We start from the raw sequence: 22624 nt of genomic DNA on the forward strand, positions 1-22624 counted from the left end.
CTGTAAAGTGCAGAGTTTAGTCAGCTAGTTACTCGACTTGAATGGTTTTTCATCCTGTGTTCTTCTCCAGGATGAAACAGCACCCAGTGTTTCAATGCCATCTGTAGATGTCACCATAAGTACCTCTCTTGCAGGAAATGAATCATTTCATAAATTTAATGCTCAACTCCATACTAATTATCAAATTAGATGATTGCTCTTGCATAATCCTTTTTTATGCAAGGTATGTTACATGATGAAACAGGATTTATCTTTCTAAAAGTGGTGACTTTTTAAAACACCGATTTTTTTTTCCTTTGGCTTCATTTTGTTAAGGGCTTCAACAAGTGCAGTTCTTTATAACATTTTAATCAATCTTCCAATATGGAGATGTTTTTACTATGACTGTAATTCATATATTTGGAAGCCACGCACATGAGGCCACTTTTCCAGAAGACGTAAATCTCATTAAATCCAGTTGGACATAAAGAACTTATTATTTCACTAAATAAAATGACAACTTTAGAATTCTAAAAATAAAAAAATGGTGATGAGTCATCAGTCTCCATTTCACTAACCACTATAATTTCAGAAAATTATTTTTAAAGATGATTACTAGATGTATTAATTAACCTTTTGGCATCAGAACTAAGAAATGGAAAATGTTCAAGACTAGAATAAAGTTTCACAGTTTGATAAGGAACTAACAGATCTCAGAGAACCATGAGGTGTGACTGATCTTACAGTAATTGCTGAGTAACTGAATACTAGTCCTTAACAAACAGAAGAATATAAGTTCTTAGGTAATACCTCATTTCTATTATCAAACACTGGACAACAAAACAGAATTTATTTTGGTAACTTCCAAATGTAAGTCTGCTCATTATACTTAAAATAGTTTTATGGTCTAGCGGACTAAATATAATAAAATTGGCAAAAACCTGAGTTCTAGTTGCTACTTTGATATTTCTTTTATGTAGCTTTTCTTAGGTAAGCTATATGCATTTCTTTTATTTAATTTCTTGCTACCCATCAAAAAACTGTATATGGTTCATAAGCACTCACAGCATTTGTTTATGTCAGGTGTTGTGATAATAAGCAGAAATATGTTTAGTTTTTAGTAGAGTCCACCTAAAATTCTTAGTGAACCATATTCCACTTAGATTCTATCAATCTTTAATTTTAAAAAGTACTTTGGAGTAAGATAAACTGATCTGGTCTCTGAGAAATTCCATTATGTATATAATTATTAGTAAAAGTAGAATTAATAATTTGGAGTTAGAGGCTGGAAACCCTGGCTTGGTGCACAGATATAACATGGTAACCCATTTATAATGTTTTTTCTTGCTTATTCCAATTTGAATATATGTAAATTATTTGTAAGGCAACTTCTTCAAACTTACAATGCAAGTGGGCCACACATATTTATAAGAGAGTTTATTGTCTTGCATGAATAATTGCTTTAATAATTTATTAGAGATCTTTGAAGACATGACTGTTAAGTTTCTTACAGGATATAAGCCAGATGGGTGCTCTTTAGAGTATAAAAATTATTTGGAGGTAGTAACACTGTGGTGCACATTCACACACACACACACACACACACACACACACACACAAATAAATGAAGACAAAGCAGCATGGAGTGTACAAGGATAATGAACACACATATATGACATTAGAAGATTTGGTCTTGCCAAGTAAATTTTTAAAAATGTAAATATACTACATTTAAAGAACCACAGAGGTTGCCTGAGAAGACATCCCAATTTCATAAAAATAATAATTGGAAATAATGCACTAGATATCATTGAAGACTCAAAATACCTAATATAAAGTAAATAATATTCCATAGAATATTGAATAAAACATAAATAGCTACATAATAGAAAGTCAGATTTAATTTACAAGTATGAAATAATTGTTATAGTACTAACTAGATGGTGAGCATTAATGTGAGCAGTGATAGCTGTTAACAAATAAAAAGACTGAAAGTTGCCAGAGAAAAATCACTGCTATGATTTTACTGCAGACAGTGCCTGATGGTAGAGCACAAAGACAATACCATGGGGATAAAAAGTTTAGTAAGCAGACAAAACTTCAAAGCAGGACAGTTTTTAAAATATTCTGTTCATTTTAGACATCTCTTTTTAACTTAATGCCCCAATGATACCTATATCCCTGCCTTCTAGGTAATACAAACAGAAGGATAGGGCAACTTTCTGTACATAAATAGGTCCTAATGGGAAGAAAGACCACTAATCACAAGGTAGTACAGACAAGGTAGTACATTTCCCAAACTCTGGAAAAAAATTAACGTTCTAGAGAAGGAAATATAAAAATGGAAAGTATATTACAAGTAAATTGTGAAATAATAGCATTGAATTAAAACCTCTGTACTTGTGAAGATATTTAAAAAAATTTATTTTTTCAAAATGTTATTTCATTTCCAACTGTATTTGAAAATTTCTGGCATCACAAGAAAAACTTCATCTAGTACAATGTTCAGTATTACACATGCTACATTTCTTTTCATAAAACCAGTTTACTGAATGAGCTTGAAATAGGAAGATATCTATATTACATACAACTAGGGACATATTTCTAATTTATTTAAGATAATAATTATCTGTCTACTGACTCAGATGTGCTTTTGATCAGGTCTTTTGATACTCTTTGCTTTCTTGTAATTTGTGCATGTAACTATTGGCTGCTCTCATTACTTTTATAAAAGGATCTTTAAAGAATTCTCCCTTTAGATTAATTATTTCTCTTTGTAATATATGGAGACAAATCCTAGAAGTTTATTTAACTTAGAGCAGGGTCATGTCAATCTTTTTCCAAAAGTGCTGTACAAACACAGTTATGACAAGTCCTTTCATTACTTGAATAGGCATTCAGATGGCTGCTCGCTGCAAAACAAGCTAATACATGCAACATTTGACAGCAAATAAGTACAAAAGCAAGTTTCTAACATTTTTCCTCTAAGTCAAACATCAATTTTGGAAAAAAAATCCTTTTCCCATTTTTAAGCTGAAGAGAAGTTTTCCTCATCTACTAAGACTCCTCTTTTAAGAGGAGTCAAAATTACTCCTCTTTGTCAGAAAACAGATCTCATTTTAAGTATACAGATGTCTTTATTTCTGCAAAACATTGAAAAGGTTTGTAGTCTGAAGCAGAGATACCCTAGACTCTATTTTCATTAACTTAGTTATTAATCCATTTTTCACATCATCCTACATGATTTTTCTTTTTTCTTCATTAGAAAACAACCTCTTCTAGCACAGTGATCATCAAATGTTACTTATACTTTATTAAATGCTTTCTTCCTTCAGTGTACAGTACATACCTCCTGTTCTAAAAGTGTAGAATACTTTCTAGAAAATTTGTGGTGAATGTGTCTTAAAACCAGTGAAATTCGTCAAGTGTCTTTTCAGCAGCCCATTTAGAAGCCATTACCCATGGACTTTGATGATAATTTTTCCATCCATTGAGAGTATATTTAATTGAGCACCAAAACTCAGACCAATAAAAGTATTTGTATGACAGATTCTCAGGATATGGATAAGTAAGTTTCTTATGAGTAAAAACTCATAAAATTTAAAACTGTAGTGAGAAATCAGTCACATGAACATATGAAAACATCCCCTACGTGAAGATTTTGCATGTTAAAGCTCCAACAATATAAACCCAAAACCACTTGAATAAATCAATTAAAATCCAAACAGCTTTGCTGAAATATTACAGAACTACAACAGAGTGTGTTTCAGTGTCTTTTCTTAAAAATAAAAGTTGGTTTGGTGGGAGAAAGGGAAGCGTTCCTAGAAGCAGAGATGAAATATGGCAATGCCCTAGCCTGAGCTTGGGAGAAAAGGGAATTAATTACATTACCGTTTCTGAAAAATCAAGCCACTTCAATACAACTGGGATTTTTAGTGAGAGGAGAGCATAAACTTTGTGTTCATGTTTCATGACCCTTTAAAAAAAATTTATTCTTTTCTTCCTTTCCCCACCCCTAAAATTAAAATCTGTGAGCTTTTACTGTGCATTGATGGCAATTTTTCACTGACATGCTCGTATAGTGGTTTCCTAACTGCAAATTGAAATATTTAGATATTTAGCTTTTCTGAAACCAAACATGTAGATCTTGTCCAAGTTAACTCAGGTCATTAGTTTTCAAAAGTGGATGCACTGAGTACAATGGCAAAGGCAGTGTGCAAAACTGAATTAGGATATTACAAGTGCAATTCCTAAATAATTGCAATTAACAAAAGAATAACAACAAAGAATTTGTTGTTTTTAGGAAATTGCAGGAAAAAAGTTGTCTATTTTTTTGGCAGTATGCAGCAGCTTCTGTACAACCTGGAAAACTACAGCCAGCTTTAATATTGAAAAAAAAACCATATTTGATCACCAATATGAGCAATAACTATGAGGTAGCCAGGCTATCTATACAAAGTACAATCACACAAAATTTTAAAAAAATGACTCTTCACATTCTCTTCATTTATTAGGATGTTGCAAAATAGGATTGTATCTCCAATGAACCAATTACTGTATAAACCAGCTTAGTAGTGTTAAATACAAGCCAACACTAAGAAAGCCTTGACAATGCTCTTTTGCTACCAACATCAAACAACCTGCTTGTTTCATCAGAACCATCCTTACACTTTCTTAATAAGCAGTAACTACACATTATTTAAATAATTTTATGAGGTTGCATATTTGCCAATTGAAATCCTGGCTGAAAAATTAAAACCTGGCCATCAGTAAAGAGAAGAACTCTTAACTCTTTTTTTCTGCTGCTCATGTTTTTCTATTTCTCTTTGTTTCCCTTAACACTAAAATCGACAGATGGTTAGAATATTCAACATTTCTTTGGCTAAACAATGTATTCTATTTGATTAACCTGTAAAAGTTGAGGACAATTTAAAAAATATTTCTCAGAGGAATTACAGACTTTCTTCTTTGCTTTTTAAATATATATATGCAATTATGTCTGCAAACACAAGGTAGCTGTTGCCAAAACCAGCAATTTTCATTTTATATTTTCTATTAAAACTGTTTTCTATTAAAACTGTAGTTTCTCAGGCTTAGAACAAATGCAATTTAAAGAATTCCATGCTACAGTTTGAGGAAGGCCAACAGCCTTGAAATTTTGAATATTTGAATTTTAATGTGTTTAAATGTGTTTTCTAAAACACATGATTCAAACACACACTAACTGTACTGCTTGGAATGAAATAGGCCCAGTCCCATACCAGAGTTAGCAAATATTTAGATTTTAACTGGAAAATTAAATCAAGGATATTCCTGGAAAATGGGAAATGTGATTTACTATGTTTGTTTTTTTCTCTAAAACAAACCAAGTACCTCAATCACAGTAAATTGATTTTTGACATTAAATTATTCTCACTCTCCCAGGAAGAATGAGAGTAAAGTAGCATACACAAAAATGTTCTATGTCTCTTCATACTTGCTGAAGCATCATGTTACAAATCTGTCTTCACTGTGTATTTTCATGATATCATTACAATTCCTTTTATAACAGTAGAAATGGAGGTAGTACAGGTTTTTTTATATATATTCAGATCAGTGAAGGTCCTGTTTTCCCTGATTTGAAATATGCACTGTGCCACCACAACAGTTTCCATGTAAACATGGGGTTTCCATGTTTACACGCGGTAAAATAAAAGAATTCCAAATACATGTTGTGTATTTATACACAAAAGTCTTATATACTGTACTATAAGCATAATTATTGATGTAATTCACTCTAGAGTTTGCAATAGATTTGGAACTTCTAGAACTTGGTAAATACTAGTAGAAAAAAAATCCATTAAGGAAGAGATTGTGCCAGTGAAGAGTTATTTGTGTAATTAATATAATATAATAGGTTGCAATATTATTGTAACATTACCGTATAATGGTTGATTGTAATTGGTCCAATACATCTTTAGACTGTATAATAAAGTTTTACTATAAAAGAACTATAAGTAGAAATATATGGAATGTATGTATTTTTCTTGAAAACTGGAAACGAAATTAGGTGGGATTTTTATGTGGAGGAATTTGTGCTCACTGGGGATCTGTTTCTAAACAGGAAAGTCAACGTGGTGGTGAAAACGGCTGAAGATTTCCAGGAAAAGGCATTGTTCTCTTTCGGGAATAGACTAGTTTAAAGCATTCCTTTGAAGGAGGGGGAAGTTACTTAGCCCAGGTGGGAATAGAAGGTCAGTCAGAGTGAATGCTAAAGACTGAAGATTTGCTGCTGCACAACTGTAGAAACTTTTATAATTTTTAATTGAAATATCTTGCTAAGTAGCATTTTGGCATTTTCTAGTTGTAGGGACCTGGAATAATTCCAATTCATGTAATTACATTGTTACTTACTCTCTCCCTCCTTGAAGTTTCAATTACTTTCATCATCATTCTTTCACATCCTGTCCAGAACTACCAAAGGTTTCTCTATTAACAGGACTTATGTTCTAAATAGAGCTAGTGACAAGGAATTTTAATCCATAATGGTTGTTTAAAGAACAGAATCATGGAAACAAAATGAGCCTCATTTTTCCCCAGTTATTAGGAAAATAAAATTGGTCTAAGAAGAAATATAATTTAAACAATTCTTTTCTTGTTAAGTTAAACATCATGTTTGACCCAAATGATCCCTTTTCAATTTTATGGTCCACTGAAACTTTTGTGACCAGCATATTTGGAATTAACAATGAATCAATTATTTAAATTAATGGAATTTCAATCTAGATATGATTTCATTATACAAAGAAATATTCTCAATGGATTATTTGGTATTTTATGGTGTCAGTGGCAATTTATTGGAAGGGACTGAGAACTAATCTGGGAGGCGACACAGCGCTTGCACTGTAGCCCAGTTGAAATGTGGCACAATTTCCCCTATACTGGTTTTAGTGGAGGCCTAAACCCCTAAGTCCTTTGACACACTGATATTTAAATAAAGCCTAAACAGTTAGTTGGAGTTACCCACATGGCTTAAGTATACAAAATCCTTTAAAGTTAATGGCAAAGTATCACTCCAGTACAGACGAACTTACCTCCATCACATCAAGATACAGGATGTGGTTACTGCTGCAGAGCATCCTGATGTGAGCGAGAGTAGGTGGGTGCTAAGGAGATGCAACAATCCCAGATATCTCCTTCTGGAGCCCAGAGTTACTGTGGTCAGAGGGAAAAATAAACTGCTACTCTGGAGAAATCCAGGCCCAGGCTAACACGGGAGTTCTCAGCATTGAGAAACAACTCATAACAGTACCACCTTTGTAGAACAGATTTCACCTAAAACATACAGAAAGCAAATCAGTAAATTGTTCTTTCTCCTTTAAATGATACTCAGAAAGTCAACATTTTAAAAACAAAAAGAAATTTGCATTTAAAAGGTCAGAACCTATTTTCAATGTGTATTGAGAGCAAAGGAAATCAGACGCAGAGAAATTTGAAACTTACTTTTTCTCTGCAACCTAAGGCATCACTTATCTCTGATCTGATCTCAATGAAAAATTTGCTAGGTACAGTAGAATAAGTTGCAGAGAAAGAGGCAAATTATGGCACACACCTCAAAATATTGTTGGGAATATCTTCTTTGAAAACTAGCAGCACTTTTATTCAAAGCATTTTCAATTGCAAGGCTCATCCTTTCTTATCAAGATATTTTTCCCTTAGTTATGCCTGTGAGTCTGAGTTCACTAGCTCACAGATCTCTATACTTATTGTTCAGGCAAGAATCATGGTAATTCCCAAACAGCAGTTTCACATGGCAATGCAGCAAATGTGGTCTATTTCTGAAACTATATGTGTTATCTCAGTGTTCCAGGAAAAGTCCATTTCTTAACAGTGAAGTATGGGGTTTTTATGTTATGTTGCTAATGTGATACATTTAGTCAAAATGATAATAATCTGACTTCACATAATATCCTAAATATCTTGAAATGTAACCACAGTAGACATATATATCAAACATACATCACTAAAGAAAAGATTTTGATTGAACAAGCCTGAAGTGAAATTGATAGTTTTAAAGAAGCTCCTGTTTAAAAATATTCTTTAACTCTAGATAAAGAAGTTTATTGTGGCATAAATACTTTCAGAATGGACTTTTCCCTCTTTTTTCTGTATTTAAGTTATCTTATTGATGACATCAATTATTTTTATGTTCTAAATTATAACACTAATTGGGATAAAAGAAACCCCAGATTCTTACCAAATATGTGTATCTTCTGTTCTCAGTTTTATGCATTTTTGCATTGGCCTTATTTGCCAACAGCAAAAGTAACAACACATTTTAAGGGTTGCTATCCCAGAAAGAGCCAAAAAGTACAATATTTCCATGCTTATCTCTGCAAGACCATAGTGTCTTCTAAATTATTTCTAGTAATTAGCTAAACCTAAAAAATCTCCATCTTCTGAACCTTTCAAAGCTGAAACAAATGCTAGTCATATCCTGAAATCACAAACATGTGTTCTGTTATCAGCTAAGACATTTTTAAAGAGAATTGAAGGACTCTTCTACCTGTTTTCTGAAAATAAAACAGTAAGAATGCCAACTTAATTTGGAAATCAGTTCATGATGCAGATGTTTCCAAATATCATCTCCTTCTAGGATCTGTAGAAGGAATGGAGAGCAAGAATTGTGTCTCTATGGAAAATGAATGCAAGATCTAAAGATTTCCAGCTATTTCCATATACAGCTTGCAGGAAAAACAGTCCCATATTTTACTGGAATCTGTTGGGAGATATGCTTTCATGAAACATTGTTTTTGACTTATTGCTAGTTTCCCTCAAGCATCTGTTCATCTCATAGCCAACTGCACTCACTTCATTGGCCCTGATGTCCTCAGTCCTGTCATTCTGTACTGGTTTACTCAGTTCTGCTGCTGTCTCCTCTGCTGATGATTGCTTAGGACAAATTTTCAGAGAGGGATAAGAGCTGCCAAGGAGCAGTTTAGTGTATGTCTGACAGAAAATTTATGACGAAAGCATAATATAGCTTTTGTTATGGCTGCGTGCTTCATTTCATTATGGCTGCACTTCAAGCACGTGCCTGCCTGCACAAATTCTAGTTGTTCTTTCTCTTGTGCAGAGGTTCCAGAATGTGGGATATCCATGTATCATGGCAACTCTGGACATTTGGAAAACCTAACATTAGTCTTAAAAGCTACATTGAGAAAAAATGTGAAGCTAATCACTGCTCCTGACAGGGGGGTTGTAATTAGACGAACTTTAAGGTCCTTTCCAACCCAAACCATTCTGTGATTATATGATTCCAAGCCGATGTTTTCACTGTAATGCTACAAACCTCTGTGGGTCATTTAAATTTTTGAGAACATTGTCCATTGTTCTTTGTACTGCAATAGCTTGAATAACTCAGTTTGAATGATTTGTTCAATTGTTTTGACTGGAAAGTGGTCCGTCTGCTAAGCTCATGTGGGAGATGGTAAGAAAGTCTTGAGGCTTTTCAAAGGTAACTTGAAGCCTTACAACAAAGTAATTAGCAAGGAATATAGACAAAAAGGAGGCAGTATCCAACCTCTGGTATCTACATTTGAGTGTGTGAATGCCAACTGGCTTGCAGTGAAAACACCACTAAACTTGAGGAGCATTTAAAGTGTGTTAATCGGAAACACACATCAATACTTGACACTTGATTTGGATACAAGGTGAATAATGTTGATCTATGCCCATTTAGGGTTTTTCCTCTTATTCTCTCAGTGCCATTCTGTATAAAATGAAAGTCATGTTATCATTAAAATCTTTCAAATTTTTGCAAAGATGCATTGATGCATCTTCACAGTTAGCCATGAATGGTAAGTTTACTTTAACATGTATAGTCTTTATATTTTTGGAACTATTTTGAAACTGAATTTATTTTCCATTAACTGTTTTCAGGCAGCAGTAGTGGCTGTCCTGACAGGTGACAATGTCACCTGTCCCTTCACATTGTGTTTAATCCAGAATTTGTTCCACCAAAGTGTGAGCTGCCAAAACTTTCCAGGATCCCCATCCATGAAGAAAATGGACAGAGGATAAAGGAACAACCTTTTAGAACTTTGAGTCATTATTTTCACTGATAAAGTCTAGGTTAAATAATAGGAAGCATACCTAGGCATACACAAAATACAACTAACTGCTTTGCATTTCACTCAGCCCTTAGAATATGCCAGTATACCCAAGCATCTCAACATCACTAACCTCTGTAAAATGCTGTATGAAAAAGTGGCCTAAACAAATGAAATGTTGATCTGCCTTTTATTAATTTCATTTTTTATCTTCTTGTATACAGACGTTTGACAGCTGTGACATTCATGGGCAATGCATTCGAAAAAGAAGACATAAATATTCAGAGACATATTAGAATGCTGTTCAATGTAAGCACCTGTCTACTTAGTGTTGACAGAAAATCATTTACTTTGCTTTATGCATGTTCTCTCCAGAGACTACAGAGGTCCTATTTTATTTAAGGAGCTGGTCCCAACATCAGTACTACCTCTTGAAAATGCAATATATACATCTAATTATATTTATTAAGGAAACAACTTTGGCTTATATTTTCTTTAATACTGAAGCCATTTTTTCAACCTCTACTTCAGAATTTTCTGCCCTGGGGAAATGAAAAAGGAACGGGAAAAGGGAGCAAGGAGTAGAAAAAGTGTGACCTCATGATGTCTTTAATTACAAAATCAAAGAAGATGGCACAGAAAGAAAAATGTAATGCAAATAGTACATAAAAAGATATGTAATGCAAAAGGGATCACTGCCTAGTCTTTCTGATGTCCAGTGCTCCAATAGTTCTGCCAACTTTAAGAAGTGACATATATAAAGGTAACTTAAATATTTTTTAAAAAGGGAAATTGATGCTTAATGTCAGGTTATCTTGAAAAAAATCTTCAAGTATTGTGAAATGTAGGGTTTTTTCTGCTTTTTGATAGTAAGCCAAAAGACCCGTGGAAACAGAACTCATGCAATGACTGGGACTGCTGGAGCTCTCAAAAACCAACCAACAAAAAAAAACCCCCACAAAACCCAAAACCAAACCAAACCAACAACAACAACAACAACAACAACAACAACAACAACAACAACAACAACAACAACAACAAGAAAAACCAACCAAAAAAAAACCAAAAAAACCCCACCCCAATCTCTCCCAAAATCTATGTCCTGAACTAAATAAATACACACATGAGAAATCTGGAAGTCATGAATTTTAAGCCTGAGAGAGTAATGTCTCCCACAGAATGTACTTCTCAACTACGGAAGATCTTTTAACAATAAGGTTCTATTTTCCATAACAAAGAATGCCAAGTCAAGTTTGTAGAGACAGCGAGTGTCTCGCTCAGTCTTGTGGGTTTTTTCTTTTCCTTCGATAAGGTGGAGATTTTGGTGCATTTACATGAAAATGACCTTTAAATCTCAGTGAGGAGAGGAGAGGAGAGGAGAGGAGAGGAGAGGAGAGGAGAGGAGAGGAGAGGAGAGGAGAGGAGAGGAGAGGAGAGGAGAGGAGAGGAGAGGAGAGGAGAGGAGAGGAGAGGAGAGGAGAGGAGAGGAGAGGAGAGACAAAGGGAGAAGGAAAAGGAAAAAAGGAAAAGGAAAAGGAAAAGGAAAAGGAAAAGGAAAAGGAAAAGGAAAAGGAAAAGGAAAAGGAAAAGGAAAAGGAAAAGGAAAAGGAAAAGGAAAAGGAAAAGGAAAAGGAAGGAATAAAATTCCTTAGAAGCACAGCCTAATTTTTGACCCAAACACTTCAGACCATTTTCTTTCACCTGACGTGAGTATGTAATGATGTTAACTCAGCCCTGATCACAGAGCGCTGTGAGTGGGGGAGGTCTGGAGAGAGCCTGGAATTCCTGGCAGCATCCCGAGGCGCCACAAACGCTGACAATGCTGCCACCTACGGACCGAGCGGGCCAGCACCAGCTCCGCAGAGCGGTCCGCAGGCACACTCAGCCGTGCGGGGAGCAGAGCAGCGCGAGCAAACTCGGGCTCCCGCACGGGCTCAATTCACCTGCTCGACTGATGGAGCGGCTTCTTCGGTTTATCTAGTTCAGTGCTTTTATATAATTTAATTAGGATCATCACACAGCAACCTAACCTGTCTACAGAAATTATGAGCCGCAACTCCAGACCCCATATGAACTCTTTTGCTCAATTAAAGCTAAGAAGCTTTTTATAGAAAGATTTTTTTTTTTCCTTAAAGCGCACACCAGGAGCAATGGAGCATGATATGCCTTTCTTCACATTAAGGTAATGATGTAAAGGCAGTAACATTAAAAATACTCGCTGAAGTCCAAAATTTACACTGCTATTGCAGGTATTTAAGCCTGTCATTTAAAAGATATTGCCACAATTTTCCTATTCTATGGAAGAAACATGGATGATTAGACCTAATGCCTTCAGATATCTTCATGTCACTCTCCTAATATTAGCACTTACTACTAAAATACCATGATAATCTAGAAAACTAATTTTCTAAAAGCTGTTGGGGCATAACTGTCTGTATTTACACCTTTAATTTGGTCTTTTCATTGTATTTCCATTTATAAATGATATATATTTCATATAATAAATCAGCATTGCTATTTTATTGTCACAATTGTCAAGTTCTCTCCCTTTTCAATCTTACAGTCCTTACTAAGAAGATAGTTCACCTAGCTGGAGTAAAGTAGTCCTTAAACAGATTTACTTCTCAACAAAATAATAATAAAATAAAATAAAATAAAATAAAATAAAATAAAATAAAATAAAATAAAATAAAATAAAATATTTCTCAACTAATCTGCCAATGCTTTACTGTTATACAGCTAATAATGCAAGATGAAAAGAGTGCAGTAGAGAACAAGCTGGTAGGCTCTTACCTATGCAGCCATGTAGGGGCTGGAGATGACAGAAGGGTGAGGAAATCTTAGGTGCCACTTTCTACTCCCAAAGATATCTCTGCATATCACATTGCAATCACTAAACAAAATACAGAAGCAGAAACCTGACAGGATTCAAAGTAGACAAAAGTGGTGCTGGCAGGCGGGCTCCAAATCAGATAGGATTTCTGTAAATTATTGGCCATCTGTAGATCCTTGGAGAACCTACAGGGGTTTTTTGAGCACCTTGCACAGCAACTAATGTTCCTTATGTGTTGTACCAGAACATTAAGGTAAATCATGATACTATTTGCCACATCTTATATATTTCAAGCGTCAATCTGCAAAGTAGTCAGTTCTACAGGTACACACATCCTCCTATATTTTCCATCTTTCCCATCCGATCATTAGTCTGCTAACTTGTTATGATGGCATTAAACCTTCAATACTTGGGAAATACCCCAATTAAACTAAATTTTGTTCTCATTTATTTTCATGCTACCCATGTACCAAAGGAAGGCCCTGATACAGCTAACTGAATAAAACTGGCATCGGTAGACAAGGTGGAATGGAGAATCAATCCCATAAACTGAGTAAGAAGCACTTGAGAAGTTAGAATATCCTATATTTTCTTGAAAGTAATACTGCAGTGATTTTTAAACACATTCGTTAGTAACTTGTTATTTATTATGCACATGCATAAAAGTGAGAATAAGAGTTATCCTATTAAAACCAACAGAAGTACTCCTGTGATTAAAATTTCATTTATGCTGAAATAGGGCCTTACATTCTACATACACTTCCATTCAATATGTGCATATTGTGAATATTAAATAATGTTAAATTACTCCCTTTTTCATAATAGAATCAGCTTGACAGTTACAATGTTCTAGCACTAAGCAGCACATATTACAATGGCAGCTCCCTATCATGCAGTAATTTTCTTCCTTTTAATATTCTTGAAACTTAGCTCTCACAAGTAGGTGAAATGATTCTGTCTTTGAAAAGTAATTTGGCATGCTCCTTTAGACTAGTCAGTAACTCTACTCTGTCATGTATCAATGTCTTTGAGTAACATGAGTTTGTTGAGACTTGCTGCTTCTCAGTTCTCTTAAGGAGCTGAACAAGGATGGAGAAATTAGTTCATCCTAGATTCCCATTTGAGGAGAATGTGTCACCACATCCACCCTGACCACCACTGTGGAACCCTCTTTTTTTTTTCCACAGCAGTGGAGTGGAAGGTTGGAAGGAGGACAAGAAGGCAATACATTTTGTCTTTCACTTCCCATTAGATACTGGGTACTCTGGTTTTCTTCCCGAGCTTAAGGAGTACTAAAGTGAGGGTACAAGTAGAGATCTTCACTGCATTCTTCTTGGGCACCATGTCAGGTCTAAGGTCTCCTTAATCATTTAATGAAGTCAGGAGTCCACAGATTTAGGTGGTAAAAGAAAGAATTGCATGCATAGTTGTAGAACTAGTAGATACTGAATACAACACACCTTGCTTTCAGTAAATTTTACTACTATGATTTAGGCAAAGAAAAGGAGGCCAATGACAGTTCCTGAACACCACTCTTTTAGGAATTATGTATTGGGGCAGACAGTGAGCTCAGAAATTCTGGAACAAGGTCAGACCTTGTGTCTTTTTGCTGCAGGTGTCAGGATCTGTGTGCAGTCTTTATGTAAGTATAGATTTCCATGGATGTCCCATGGCTAATTAAAACCCCCCTACTCCTCGGGGTGTGATTAGAATTTTCTACCTTCTGAAAGACAAAACACAAAGGTGAAATTATTGCAGTCCTGCCACCTGAGGGTTAGTAACTGTATTTCTGTAATTCAAAACCAGATTTTATCTGTAAAGAATCTACATTTGGAAGGAAAGATGCTCTAAAAAAAAATAAAGAAAAATGATCAGGCATATAATCTGATATGGGTTCTATGGGTTATGACTTTATCTGACAGCTCTCAGGAATGTCACAGTAAACAGTGATCCAAATAGAATAATGGATTCATACACATTCAAGATAGAAAAGTCCATTTTGTAATGACTGCTTTGTGGTAGTGCATTATTATATGCTAGGCAATCTACTGTTTCCCCTCATGTTATTTTTTCTCCAAATCTACATCCTCTATAGATTTTCATTTAAGAGATCTTATTTGGTCTGCTTTACCAGATAAAAGAACAATTCTGTAATTAACATCCTTCTTTGAAAAGATGACTTCATTGCACTTCAGAAATTTTCAACGATATTTGGTTTAGATTGGGTTAAAAATACAGATTAACATAAATGAAACACTCATTATTAGAAACTGAACACTGTGGCTAGGAAATACTGAAAAAGTAAATACTTGCATTTATGACTCATTGTTTGTAGGATTAACAACTCTTTTAAATACTAGCTTGATTTAGCTGTAACAAGTGCGTTGATGTAAATATAATAGGACATTCCTGAGGGGAATTGCTATTATAAAAAATTTTAAATTCCATATTTACGACAATAAATGTTATGCCAAAAAATTTTATAGCTACCAGAAACATAGAAAATACTATACCAAAAGCTAGAATAGTGTTCCAGTACAAAGCATGCCTAATATATAACCTCCCAAATACACAGTATATCCCTAGTAAAGATATAAATTATGGTTGCAAATGAGACCACAAACAAAATTTTGCTCAAGGCATGAATCATAAATTCAAACAATAATCATCTCCTGCATGAGGCACAACTACTTTGTTTACTTCTTATACCCTGTTTCCTAAACATGAAGATGAAAGTAGGTCAAGTAAATTTAGCATCTTTTCACATGAAGTATGTTATGATAGCGGGTGGCACAGCCTAATTTACAATTACATGAGTTTACATGAATATGAAAATATGTGTTTTCACTGTGCTGTGTCATTACACATATTGACATTTTACTCACAATGACACAGAATCATAGAAAACACCCAAGATTTGGAGAAGGGAGGGAGCAGAAAAGGAGAGAAATATTTACCACAGTTGCAGCCTGAACGAAATATTGATGTATTAGGAAAGAACTTCATATGATGTTGAATGTTATTTTTAGAACTGTTTGTAGGTATGTTTATGGAGTGAGCTACAAGGGAAGAAGAGGGAAACTGAGAAATAAACTGTTTTATTTATGTTCTGAAAAGTTTCAATTTTGTTGTACCTATTAATCATGAAAAAGCTTTTCTGAGAAATTTTCTGAAATTTTCTGAGAAAATTTCAAAATTTAACAGCTGTGTTTCTTAACATTGGATCAAAATGCAAAAGAAACTTTAAATCAAAAGCTGTAATCTGAAATTTTGTTATTCATTATTCTGCCATGAAGTTTCAAGTATGATTCATCTAGGAAACTTACTTGAAATAAATGTTTTGGTTTATTATAACAATTTCCTTTTGCAGAAGAAAGAAGGATTTTGGTGTGGACAAAGAACATTATTTTTGGAACAAACAGGTTCAAAAAAAAGTTTCTCATCAATTGTGGATGAATATCTTGCTGAGACATTAGTCTATCAAGACTAGAATATGGCTTGTTGTGCTAAACTAAGCTTCTTATTTACCCAACTTTAATGGAATAAAAGCAACTTCAAGCAACATAAATTCTGTTTTCAAAGAAGCATCCTTCTCTGCATATATGGCTGGATGAATAAGCCTATTTAATAAAGAAAAGGAGAAGAATGAGAGAAGGTCACATACCAGGAGCTGCTTCCACATAAATCAGTAATTTTATCACATTAGTGTTTAACAAATGCTGCAGTATAGTACACATTCATATTGCCCCAAGTCTATCAGAAATTGCAAAATGAGTGGATTTCTTCTTGGACCACAGGGTTTAAATCTTCAGCTTGACAAGGTACTTTGAAATTCACTCATGATCCAGGAATCAAGTCACACTTTTGAAGTGAAATGCTTTGAGGTGAAATGCTTCGCTGAGGTTCAGGCACTGGCAGCTTCCTGAGCTAACACAGCCTGTCTCTTAAACTGTGCTGAATTCCTGAAGAAACTTGTCCATTTTAAGAGGCATCCTATTCTAACTATGCTTCATTATGATTTGTTGCATTATTTGAATATGACACAGTGTTTTGAAACTTGAAGTGTTTTTTTGCAGTTGAGACCTTGTCTTCAATTTCAACCAAAATCACTTTTTTCCTGTAAAGTAACAAAATTCTAAAACCAGGGAAATATAGCTAAAAAAAGTGTAAGTTAAAAAATAGGCAACAAATCTTTTCTTCTTGTTTGATCAGAATCATCCCAAATAACTAATGAGAAATGTAATCACATGTTTACATACTGTGTTTGCCACAGTAAAACTAAACACAGATTGAACTAAAACTAAATGCAGATGAACTAAAAAAGTTTTGCCATTTTTAAGACTTACCCAAATACTGTGAACCAAAATTTAGTCAGACTCTCTCTATATACTTTAATGAGTGAATAAAAAGGCTCCAATACAAAGGTAAATAATACTACGCAGTTGTCTTATATTTCCAGTGTCTGAGAAACTTGAAGAAAGTCTTTTATAAAGAAAAATTATTGAAATCAGATGTGATATTCTGTAATATCTATCTTAATGAAGAGATTTTATCATGGGCTCCTTCCTTTTTAATTTGCAATTGTTTTACATGTCTATGACAATTCCAACACTTACTTGCTAAAAAAAGAGCACCATTTGAATGCTGTACTTTTATTTCTTTTTGCAATGAGATAGCTGAAAACAAGGAGAAGCAGCAACAAAAGCTGAGGAGCCACTGCCTTTTTGGACAACATATTCTTTGCAAATCACCATTTGAAAATCATGGATAATAGTGATTTTATGACATTGTAAAAGAATACACTGAGTGTGTGTGTGTTCACTGGCTACTAGACTGGCCAAAAGAAATTATACTTTGTAAGTAGGAGAATTAAATCACTAAATAGTGAACAAAGTAATTCTAAATATATTTACAAAACCTGCAGGATACTATATATACTGAAAAATGGCAGGGCATAGTTATTCACCAGCTGCCTGCTACCCCAAGTTATTTGCAAATAAGAACTAACTCTGAGGCTTTGGAATAAATAATGGTATAGAGTCAGTACCCAACATACAGTTATGTGGTATTCACAGCATTATCAATTTAGTACCTTGGCAAAATAAACCTCAGTAAACATGCTTAAGAAAGCCAAACATATTAGGAAAGCCAAAAGAATTGTGAAATGTGTTGGCATTTTTACTGCTACTGACACTTGTTCACTAGTTACTCACCAAGATACATATTTCAGCCTGACCACTGAAAAGCTTTCAAGGGTGAACAACTTTCAGCCACAGTACAGAACTGTGGCTCTAGGCTGCTGAAAGCTTATATTTCACCTCTGCACTGAGCTTTGCATGTGTTCTGATTCCTTCTCCTTCCAGGATCTCTCCTAGCTTCACAAATGTCCTCATTGAGAAAAAGTGCCAGAAGCAGCAAGTGCTATAAGAGCAAAGGTTAACATTTCCTCCTATGGAAAACCATAGCAATGACATTTTACCCTCACAAAGCATTTGCCTCTCTGCAGCCGACTTATTAAAGCGCATGTATTCATGCTAAGTACCTTGATATCTAAATTCTTCTTAAGCTTTTGCTTTCAACAGAATACTCAAGTCTCCAGCCAAACCTGGCCCTGGTCAGTAACCCAGAAAGACAGATTGATGCAAAAACCTGCTAGTCTGGGCTAAACTGCTACCGGTTAAGGTGTAATGTCACATTGGGGGAAGCAATGTATTCCTTCAGCCAGCTTGCAGATACTTATAGATCTTCAAATCAGATTTACAGAGATTTGTTTACAGAGAGAATTCCTTCTTCCTAATTCAACCCACCAAAAGTAGTCAAGATCTATTTCTGGGTCAATAAAACCCACACAATTTCAAGAAGACATTTTCCCTGTCAACAGATGAACATTGGACAGTCACAGCAGACCCAAAATAACAGTGTCTGCAATGACAATTATAAAGAATGTTTCATTTTGAGTATACAAATACAAGTAACAAATTCCACATGGCTTTTCTCAAAATTATATCTTCCCCTATAATGATATAAATAATAATAGATGAGGGCTCAACAATTCCATAATACATTCCTCCTAAGCTCCTTTCATTAAGAATGCATTTCTGGGCATACATTCAGCGCACATGCATGCTGGTTTTACATTAAGGGACTTTTCCACTGAGTTCTTCCTGGCCAGGAAATTTCAAAATGTGAAATTGAAATTTCCATGACATATTATTCTTTGATGTTTTCCCCATATCCAGGATTGTTTGTTTGTTTGTTTGTGTTGTTTTTTTGGTTGGTTGGGGCTTTTTTAAGACCAGGGTTCCCAAATGCATTTTGTTGTAAAGGCCAGAATCTTTGCAGGGCAAAAAAAGAGAGGAATAATTAACAAGTAAATATGATATACCTCACGTTAGCTCCAAGCAGAATTTTTATTAAATTTAAAACCAAATAAGTGGAGGGGGGGTTAGCTTGTTTTTTAGCTTGCTTTTTAATCAATATGCCTAAGCTCCCCATACTTTGTGCATTTCTCCTACACAGAACAATGCAGTTCTTTCCTGTCGAACAGAAAGGTCAGATAGATAGTTATTCCCTGTACCAAAGTGGTGACAGACTAAATTAATACATAAGAATTTTTAGGTTGGATAACAAGTGAAAGTTAATGTTGCTCTGTAGTTATCAAACAGATTTTTAGCTAATATGTGAGAAGCTATGATGCATGACTAGCATTTGGGTACTTTCTAAGTGTCTAAGAGCTGCCATTGAATAGACTATCAATGACACTGAATAGCCAATGCAGCTTGATTTAAAAAAAAAAAAAAATTAATAAAGAAATATAGAGAGGAAATGCAGAAGTATTGAGCCATAACATATCTAAGGATTTGTTAATTGCAAAAAACAAGCACTTAAATTTTCAGGAGTTTTTAAGAAATATGGGTCAAATCAAAATAATTTCTGAAATATGCATATTTATAAAACTTCTCAGGACATCTATTTGCTAATAGATCTTTGAATATGCACATTTTGGAAAAAAATACACTAGTTAAGTCATCTGATTATTATTCTTCCCTCCTTTAATCTGCTCAGCAAATGTTAATAAAAGTGCAGACTACTACTTCTAAAGTACAAACTCCCACAACTACCCCCACTGAAGTTTTAAGCTTTGGAGATTTAATTTATTTAAACAATAAGGAACAAAACATTGTAACATACTGAGCATTAAGCTAAAGACAGGAACTGACCTTTAAAATGGCCAAGTGACCAAGCCCTTGGATGACTGTAGAGGAGTGCAAGCAGTTTTTCCCACAACAGTAGCATTGGGTATACATCAGGATGTTCAACGTTTGTGTTTAAATCTTTTTTAATTTTCCCTATTTTTAAAGAAACCCCTGTGAATTCAGGGAAACTGATTACAATGAAATTCAAAAGTTGTCTGAAAATCACATTTTTAAAATAACTAGTCAGCTTTTGTCACACATGAGTCACCTTCATTACCTGTGTCACCAGCAATTTACAAATCTTTCACACACCTGAAGCATAATATATGAGACTTTTATTCATATGTGGTGTCTTCTAATGCAAATCTGTCTTCAGTGTAAAACCAGGGCTTCTGTGCTGTAGGTGGAAGGAAGGGTGAAAAACACTCTACCAACAGATAACCATCTGGCAGATTCCCTTTCTCTCTCTGCTATCTCCATGTGATTTTTATCACTTTACAAAATGTCATTAAGCAAACAGAGACGACCACAAGCAAACCTTTAGTTTCACAAAATCATGTTTATAAACTGTTGAGAAACACTGACATGTAATGAAACCCTATTCCCTATATGTCTTCCTCTCTGTAAATGATTTCTTTCCCTCCCTCCATGTATAAATAAACAGAAATGTGTCCGTGTATTTGCCGTTTGGTCTTTTCCCTTTCTTTTTTTCTTTTCTTTTTTTTTTTTTTTTTTAATTTGGTCATCATAATCAAGGGCTATTACAGCAATAGATCTTATCTTTAGAATGGCAGTCCCCTTGCACCTTCAGTTCAGATTTTTGTTTATGCTTGGCTGCAATTGTGGCTGTTTCTGATAGTTTTAGGTCAGCCATGACAGACTATGGGTGACACTAAATAAACAAGCTGGGAGTCTGTGACTAGGAAGGAATGATACTGGTTCTCAGAGTTTCATTTTCTCTGGTTGATCAACAATTTGCTCAGAATAACTCATTGTGAAAAGTAGCTGTTTGCTAGACTACACATATTATGCTGTAAGGTTAAAAAAAGAAAATATTAAAATCCCCCCAACTCATATAGGCAAGCAGAAGGAACAAATCATGCTCAATCTTGGTTTGGTTATAGTAGGCTACAGAATTTATTTGTTTATTTAATTTATGTTCAGATATTTCTTCCTGTCTCCTCCCTTCCTTCTCTCAGTTACATTCCAAAGCAGTAAGTTGATCTGAACAGAGTCTGTCAGGGAGTAGATAGGACACTTCCTTACAGCCTGCTCAATGCCCAATTTACTAACTGTACTCATGGAAGAAGAGGTACAACAAGATCCCATGAGAAGGGGTAAAATATCCCAATCAAATGGGTACCTGCTCCAGTTCTCTTGATTTTACTGCCTGCATTGAAAGATTTTATGCATTTCTTACAACTTCTGCTTCTACAGTCATATCATTATGTCAGTTTCTAAACTCAGTTTTCATTCACTAATTTTTTTTAAATGTAACACTTGCCTCCATGGTCATGGAGGAAGCCCTTAAAAATGTGCACCCTAAGGCTGAAATGTCAACACAATAATAATAATAAAACCTTATTTTTATGTATTTATTTTTAAACTTCAGGAATTTTAAGTCAGTCTTGTGATTAGGAAGAATATGAGAACAGACTTTTAAAGCCTGAGGCTGGTGATGCTGCCTACCTAGGATTATAAAGTATTATAAATTTTCTTCTTTAATGTGATGTTTTTACCTGGAATAATAAAAATTCAAACTTAATGTAAATTAAAAGAAATTAATTATTTTAATGCAATTTTCACTTGTTTAAAATTTGGCCTGGAAGTCCAATGCAGGCTGAGAGTTAGCCATTGAGCTGCCCAGGGGTTAGCGATGTCTCAGCGCAGGTTCTAGTGCACAGACATTCCTTTCAGAAACCAAAAACATCATACTGCACATCTTCTTGCAAAACTTTCACAGAGTAGTGAATAGTTAGAAAATCTACTGCACCTAAACTTCCATAGAAGTGGACTTTCTGAAACTGGATTACCTGTTATGTGCTGGTAAATGAGAAGAAACTTTTGTGAAGAGGTTTACTAGCGCCTGGGAAGATGTAGGTGTCCTGTTTATAATTCAACTAACATGGCTCACCAAAGTATGAGCTAAACTATTTCTTAAGCCCACCTTGGTCATAGCATCCTGATACAACATCTAGTAGCTACCCAAACAAAAACATGGAATTGTATGGAAATAGTGTAAATATGATTTTCTTGAGCCTTGCCTACTGCCAGAGCGTATCCTAATCCTGCTGAAAACTAACTACCAGGTTATCAGTGTCCAAGTTTAACATTGCCTAGGGTTATTTTATTTTTAAATTGCTTCTATATACACCAGAATCATCTCAGCTAAGCCTTCAACAACCCAGGCCTTTAGAATCAAACCTTCGCCAGCACTACTATGGTTTAATTAGCTGCGCATTTGCCTCCTGGCCAGATCCAATAAATATGCATGTATTGGCACAGCTGCATCTCAGCATGCATAC

General features: G+C 34.7%; 1 long non-coding RNA gene across 1 annotated transcript in view; it reads right to left on the reverse strand.

Moving 5' to 3' along the window:
- LOC119701017 overlaps positions 1–7278 on the reverse strand; it is a 44037-nt gene extending 36759 nt beyond the window's left edge. Inside the window, exon 1 of the long non-coding RNA XR_005256982.1 lies at positions 7053–7278. This is a non-coding gene — a long non-coding RNA (uncharacterized LOC119701017). The remainder of the gene's footprint in view (positions 1–7052) is intronic.
- Positions 7279–22624: the final 15346 nt, after the last annotated feature.

This window comes from Motacilla alba, chromosome 5 (assembly GCF_015832195.1).
Source record: "Motacilla alba alba isolate MOTALB_02 chromosome 5, Motacilla_alba_V1.0_pri, whole genome shotgun sequence".
Classification (NCBI taxonomy): domain Eukaryota; kingdom Metazoa; phylum Chordata; class Aves; order Passeriformes; family Motacillidae; genus Motacilla; species Motacilla alba.